Source organism: Dipodomys spectabilis, unplaced genomic scaffold, assembly GCF_019054845.1.
Source record: "Dipodomys spectabilis isolate Male_0828 unplaced genomic scaffold, ASM1905484v1 ptg000104l, whole genome shotgun sequence".
NCBI lineage: Eukaryota > Metazoa > Chordata > Mammalia > Rodentia > Heteromyidae > Dipodomys > Dipodomys spectabilis.
The window spans coordinates 1,545,595-1,552,365 of record NW_024870781.1 but is presented as its reverse complement, the minus strand read 5'-3'; the positions used below and the strand labels follow the sequence as shown (position 1 = coordinate 1,552,365).

Genomic DNA, 6,771 nt, shown 5'->3' with positions numbered 1-6,771 from the left:
ACGGCTAGGAAAAGGTAACTCCTAAGTCAGTAAAGTACCATTGCACTCACCGCCTTCCTGTGCCCTTCCACTGGAACCCACTAGAGGAACAGAAGACCCCAATGGAGTTCTATAACAACTGTGTGAATTAGGACTTCTGTTTAGAAACCTGCCAGTTTCCTTCACAGATGGCCACTCTTCCAAAAAGCATGTGATAATAATACTTGTGGATAGAGGTTGGTGGAGGCTTGGGAAGGGGGGAGGGGTGCGGAGAACCACACACACACAAAACCTGCCAAAATTTCTCCAGATAGAGTTTTCCTCAGTCAACAGTACACCCTGGGAAACACAACAGGTTCTGAAAACTTAGTTTTAATGACTGGAAGTCAGAGAAACAGCCAGCTGAATCTATTCCTTCTTGGAGTGTGGTTTAGCCTACTTATCTGAAGGCAAGGGTAATGGTCCAACTGCTTTTCTTTAGTTCTAGAGAGTTCTGTCTTGGCTAGTGCCCATCCATTCAGTCCATCCCTAGACAGTCCATTCCCTGTCTGCAGCCCTGAAAACTAAGAGTTCTTTTGAAGGAAAGCCTCAAATGAAGGCCCACAATAGGGCTTGCAGGTTTGTAAGGTATTCAGGGGTTTTTCAGAGGAATCCTTCAGGTGGAGTCAGGGGCAAAAGTCATAGTAAATAGTGACTAACCAGCCTTCTGCATGTATAACTTCAGGTTGCTTAAGTCGTCTCAAACGCATAATTCTAGTCTTTCTCTACGATTTCCTCTTCAAATTTGGGGGTGGGGTGGCACTTATTTTCAACTACAAGGATTCTTACCTATCTGATGATGTATCTATCCCAAAGCTCCCTTGGGAACCTAAGTAGGAAAAGTATCCCCAGTTGAAAATATGTCAGCTGCTTGATGGAGGAAGCTCGGCCTGAGGCCTGGCTTGTCTGGGCTGGGTGATAACTGGGGCCAAGACAGCCTGGGCGAAGTGCAGTGCTTGGTGGCGGCAGGAGCTTGCAGGGATGGAGAGACTCGGGAGGAGGGCCTCTGTTTTTCAGAGTTGAAATAGGAGCCCTCTGAGAGAAAGAGATATTGCATGTGGCTTCCCTGACGCCTCGGAGGGAGACGTGAATGACACAGCATCAGCCGTTCCGTGGCGGGGTGGGGACACGGTGGCAGAAGGCGCCATCCTCGGGGGCCCCTCGCAGCAGGCAGGCCAGCGGGCCGGCAGGCCGGCGGGCAGGCAGCCTCTGGGAGGCATCATCCTATGTGTGGTGTGGGGAAGGGACGGTGACAAGAGTTGTTAGACGGAGGGGCCCCGGTGGCGGCCTGGGCCCAGGCTGAGGACAAACCTGGGAGTGAAACGGCGTGGAGCTGGGGGCGGGGTACCGCGCCTGCTCCTTAATCTCCAGCCCCATCCTCGACTCGCCGCACCTGGATGCAGGGCGAGGACCGCGTGCGGAGGGAATGGCGCGGGTGGGGCGCCCACTTCTACACCGAGAGGGGCGGCGCCGGGCCGGGGATCCCCCCACTGCCACGCTAGTCCCCCGGCTTAACACCCCCCCCCCCCCCCCCGCCTCAGAGGCGCCCCTCTGGCTCCTCCCTGGCATCACAGTCTCACCCCTTCCTCCTCTAAAATAGTGAAACAAACCGAGCGGTAAAGTGATGGAAACGCGGAGGCCGGGAAGGATTGGAGGGGAGGGGGCGCGGCGGCCCGAGAAAGCGGCCGCGGGATTGCGCCGGGTGGGTCGGGCCCGCGGCGGGCCGCAGTCGCGGTGCCCCTTCCCCTGAGGCTGTCTCCCACCCCCCCCCCCCACCCCCGCCCCGGCCTCGGGCGCCGCCGGAGGGCGTGGGGGCAAACCTGAGCTAGCGGTGGTGGGGGGTAGGGGGAGGACGCCACCTCCATCCATCCTGAGGGATCGTGGCAACCACTGTGGTCACCCCGCGAAAATCGGCGCTGGGGTGGTGGAGGTGGTGGGGACAGGCGGGTACCCCCCCCCCCCCCCCGCCGCGCCGCCGCCGCCGCGGCGGCCGCTCAGTAACACGTCCCAGGAGACTCGCAGGAGCAACACGTGATGTGTCTACTTATCAGGGTGAGAGGGGGAGAGCGAGGCTCCGAGCGTGCGGCCGAGGAAGCGGGGCGGGGGGCCGAGGCGGGGGCCGAGACCGCGGCTGGGGCGACGGGGTCGCCAGCTCCTCGCCCACCTCCCTCCCTGTGGGAGAAGAGGAGGAGGGGAAGTGACTGCGAAGTTGATGAACTTTGCACATCCAGAAACGCCATTTTGATTCCTTTTCCGGAACAAGTTTGCATCTCTCCTCGTTCTCTTTCCCCGAAGCCCACCGGTCCCCGCGGCATCATGCCTAGGAGTCAAGCGCCCCGGCGGGCCGTAAGTACAGCGCCCCGGGTTCCGGCTCGCGGTCCTTGGGTGGCAAGTGAGATGTCTGGGGGCACAGCCGGAGCGACCTTTTAAATAACTTTTTTTGGGGGGGAGGGATGGCGAGGTCTGCAGAGCGCGTTGTACTTTTGAAACTGGGCAAATCGCAGAGCCCGAGCACCCGCGCCCCCCACGTCGCGCAGCGTGCGCTGGGGGCAGTGGGGCCCGAGCCTGCTGGGGATGAGCGGGGCAGCCCTCTCCCCTCGGGCTGCGCGCCGGCCGCTCCTCCTCCTCCTCTTCTCCTCCTCCTCCTCCTCCCCTTCCTCCGCTCCTTTCCCCTTCCCGAGCTGCGGGCTCTGCCAACCAGCTCCCGGCGCGAGCCGCCGCAGCGCCCCGCCAGCAGGACCTGATGCGCATCCATATTAGCCGTCCGAGCGCAGGAATCCGGCCCGACCCGCGCCGCCGAGTTTATTTTTAACCAAGCACCGCGGGGACTCGGATGGTGCGCGCACCACCAGCCAGAAACATCTTCCCAGCGCTCCTCTCCATCTTCCGCCCTCTCTCCCCCGACATCCTCCCCCCCCCCATGTGGGAGGGGAAACTTTTCTCCTACATACTTTCGAGTCCCTCTCCGGCTGGGAAGCACGGAGATGACGGCCCCCGCCCGCCGCCGCCGCAAGGTACCCGCGCGGGGGGGGGGGGGGTTGCCCGTCTGGTGTGTGTGTGTGTGGGGGGGGGGGTGCCTGCCTGGGTCTGCTCGCGCAGGGGGGTAGCTCGTTCGGGGCTTGCTCGGTGGGAGCATCCGCCGCGCCCTGCTCTGCGGACTTTGATCCTCCCGGGCGGACGGCGCCGGCCAGGAGGGGCCGCGAGCAGCCCCGAGCCCTCGCGAGTTCCTGGCTCGTATGTGTGTATGTGTGTGTTGGGGGGGGGGGAGGGAGATCGCGCAGACCCCCGCCCCGGGAGGAACCGGGGGGCTTGGAGGGGACCGATCCGGCGCGTATTGTCTCTCGGAGCAGGGTTGGCGGAGTACGTGTTTTCGTGGGAGCCCTCGGTGTGGAGCGAGGCTGCATCGCGGGGGGGGGGGGGGGGGTCGGCGCCGGGCGCCGTCACGAGCACAGGAAGGAGGCCGGGAGCATCCGAGGCGGGGCCGGCCGCCGGCCCGCTCCGCCGCCCAGCTGTGGAGTGCGCTCGGAAACTTTTGTCCGCCGCCCGCTGGACCATTTTTTTTTTTTTTTTCGCGAGTTCTGGGGCTTCACTTCCTCCTCCCATCCTGGCTCACAGTGCCGTGGCGGGGGAGGGGGCGGGGAAGGCTGGGATGGCGGACGGTGGGTGTGGGGGGGGGGATAATGAGGAGCCCAGAGCTCCCCCCCCTCCAGCTTCGGTTCGGGCCCAGCTCCCCGCGCCCCCTCTGCGCTCGCGGTCTCTTAGGAAACTGCGACCTTAATGGTTGCTAAGGAGCAGGGGAGGTCCTTCCCGTCGCCGGCCCCCTCCCTGGGAGGCGGCGAGTTTTCTGTCCCGGGCTGGGGTCGCGTCGAAGGATGTGACCCGCTCCTCGGCCGTGGGTGAGTGGGGGGCGCGGCGGCGGTGCCCCGGGTCTCGAAGAAGAGGGCAGGGTTGCGGGGGGCGGCGGTGCCGGGGGACCCCCCGCGGGGCGCAGGGCGGGCCTGGCCGCCAGGGCGCTTGACAGGCGCCGCGTGCAGCTCGCGTCCCCGGTCCGCAGTGCAACCCATCGGTGATGGGTTATAAAAGAAGAGGAAAGTATTTTCTCCTGGCTCAGCAGATTTGCCCTCCCTCGCTCCTTACTGGTTAGGAGATAGAACGTGAGCCCAGATCCGGACGAGCAGTTCACATTCCATTACGAAATTCTACACGGCTTCAGAGCCAGCGGCAGCACACATTGGGGCACTCTGGAGGCGGTTTTCGGCTGCTTTGGGGGGGATGCTACGCGGCGGCGGTGGTGATGGTGGCGGCGGTGACCGATCGTAGGGTGCAGTAGCAATCGTAGAACGTTTCGGTATGCTGAAAAACCTGTCCCGAGGTTTTCATCCGAACAGTTCACCCTCTCGTTCTTGTGTTCAGGGTTTAGATCGTGCCTCGTCTTTCAAAAAGCCTGTGGAAAGGAAGTTTGCCTGTTGAATGGGGATGTTGGGAACGCGAAGGGTAGTCCTGCCTGGGGGAGCCTTGGAAGGCTTTCGGCCAAGGCTGAGTGATGCGCATCTCTTCGCTCGCAGACTTCCCTCGAAGAGATAGATACACGTAGTGGCTTGTGCCTGTGTGCCAGTGTGTTCTTCTGTGAAGTTAGTTGAAGTGGAAGGTGGGGAACGGCCAAGGAAGAAAGGAGCTTTAGTTTTACTTTCCCCCTCCCCCCCACACCTGTGGAAAGCATCCTTTTATATCTGATGCTTTTTCGAGTAGGCAGGTAAGGTTCCTAAGACATAATTTAACCCGGAAGTCTGAGTTAGAGGTTAGTAACGTCTTGGCTGAACCCGCGTTAAAAAAAAAAAATCCCATGCTTCCTTAAAGAATCAGCAGAACTTTTGAAGGAACAGGTTCAACATACTCTTCAAATAATAATAGGCAGTAGGCAACCACTAGTTTTACAATCTTATTTACTTTCTTGGCTTTAAAAAAAATCTGCCCTTTGAAGGGAGCCTTCTGGATATCCACTGATGGGTCCTACTTTTAATGTGTTTTAGGTTTTGGTTACGTGGATGAATTAAACATTTGAATACTTTAATCACGTTTTAAACGTGTGGGGAAAAAATACCTTCACCTCGTCCCTCCCCCTCTTTTTTAACAAAAGAAAGGGTGAGAAGAGTTCTTTGATTTAGTTGTTTCCTTTTCTCCATTTTAGGTAAATGAACTTGTACTATCTTAAGATTCTTAAAATACTGATAAACTGGTTGTCTTTTTAAAGAAAATTTGCTGGGTATGTGATATTGTTGAGCAATGCTGCTAATGCGTACTAGTAGATGGAATATGGGTCTTTGGGTTTTACTACATATTTTATTTCTCATCACAAACTCAGGCTATTTGCTCTTACAGCTGACAAGTGTGTGCTACATGATGAGGTACATTTATCTGACTCAGCTGGTACAGGTGGTACATCCATTCCTAGCTATTTACATCATCCAACAAGTGACCTTTGGATTGAAGGGGCTTTTATTTTAGATTTCTTCAGGCAGGCTGCTGAGGTCTTTGCAATCTCACACAGATACAGAATGTTGGAGGCAAATGAACCTAACTGCATTAGTCCTGCAGCTGATCCACAGCTGTGTCTTGGTTATCTGCTGTAAGCCAGGCATTAACTAGCTTCTGTCACAACAAGACTTCTACTTTTTGCTCTTCAATATTGAACTGCTGTGTTGGTCCACTTCCTAGGCTTGAGAGTATTTGCTATCATGTGCTTACTTGCTTACATTTATCAGCTTCAGCTAAGAAACTTTCCTGATTAATAAAGTGGAAAGATTCTACCCTCTTAGGCGTTTGCATAGCATAATTTATATAACTTTAACTCCTATAAAAGAAGGTTAAGCAGGATTTCTAAAAGCAACAGAAGTGGATCCTTTTGATGTTTCTATTCATTATCCTTCTGAAAAGTAGGTGGTGCTTAGAAGGTCATAGGATAAGGGTTGCTAAGCAGCTAAACAGAAGGATGCTAAAATTAACTGAAGCATTTTGAAAGGGAGTCCTCTGTTTTGCATTATTTATTAGGTTTAATTAATTTCTGGATGCACCATGCCCTTTGACCTAAGGAGGTGGGTTGTTAAAAAGTTGGTTTTGTTTTTGTTATTTTATTTAAATAATTTCTTTTGTAAGTGTGTTTAATTGAAGTTCAGTATTCTCTGACCCAGCCCTTGTGGTGTCAAATGGCAGCTTGTCTGGGACGACTTCTTGTGTGTTACGTATATGTTCAGGTTAACTCTTCCCCCAGGATATATGTGTATAATAACCTCACCTTTCATATATCAATAACAGATTTTTTGTTAGTTTTTGGAAAGTCTACATAATCCAAAAAGAGATGGTTTACCTTTACTTATTAAACAGTTTTCTTTAAAAGATAGAAGTACAATGTATTGATAGAAACTTATGCAATATAGTCTCTCCTGATTGAGGCAACATAGTTTTTTCCCCCTTAGGTTAGGTTTCAGTGTGGCTCTTCTGTCACTACACATCTCTGGTCCAGTTCATAGATAGCTTTTGAAAAAGAAATATGTGCAGTTCAGAATGTTTTTGGGAGGATTGAGCAAATGTTGCAAAGCAGAAAGAATTGTGACTTGCTTTACATTTCTTCCATAAGTATGTTTTAAGAATCTTGACATTCTCATTGAGATGAAACAGGGAAGCCTGGTTGACGCCATGGCTGGTCACCATCAGCTAGGTTGAGTGGCAGGCCACTACTAAACGAGAAGCTTCACC

General features: G+C 54.9%; 1 protein-coding gene across 4 annotated transcripts in view; it reads left to right on the top strand.

Annotated features, from left to right (window-relative positions):
- Nucleotides 1-2,153: 2,153 nt before the first annotated feature.
- Rreb1 (ras responsive element binding protein 1) overlaps nt 2,154-6,771 on the top strand; it is a 155,477-nt gene continuing 150,859 nt past the window's right edge. For 2 of the 4 annotated variants that reach the window (XM_042687143.1, XM_042687140.1), the window contains exon 1: nt 2,154-2,364. The gene's annotated coding sequence lies outside the window, so the exon portion shown is untranslated. Of the gene's footprint in view, nt 2,365-2,777; nt 3,033-3,755; nt 3,915-6,771 lie in introns of those variants that run through there. The other 2 variants (XM_042687141.1, XM_042687142.1) reach the window with 2 other exon arrangements.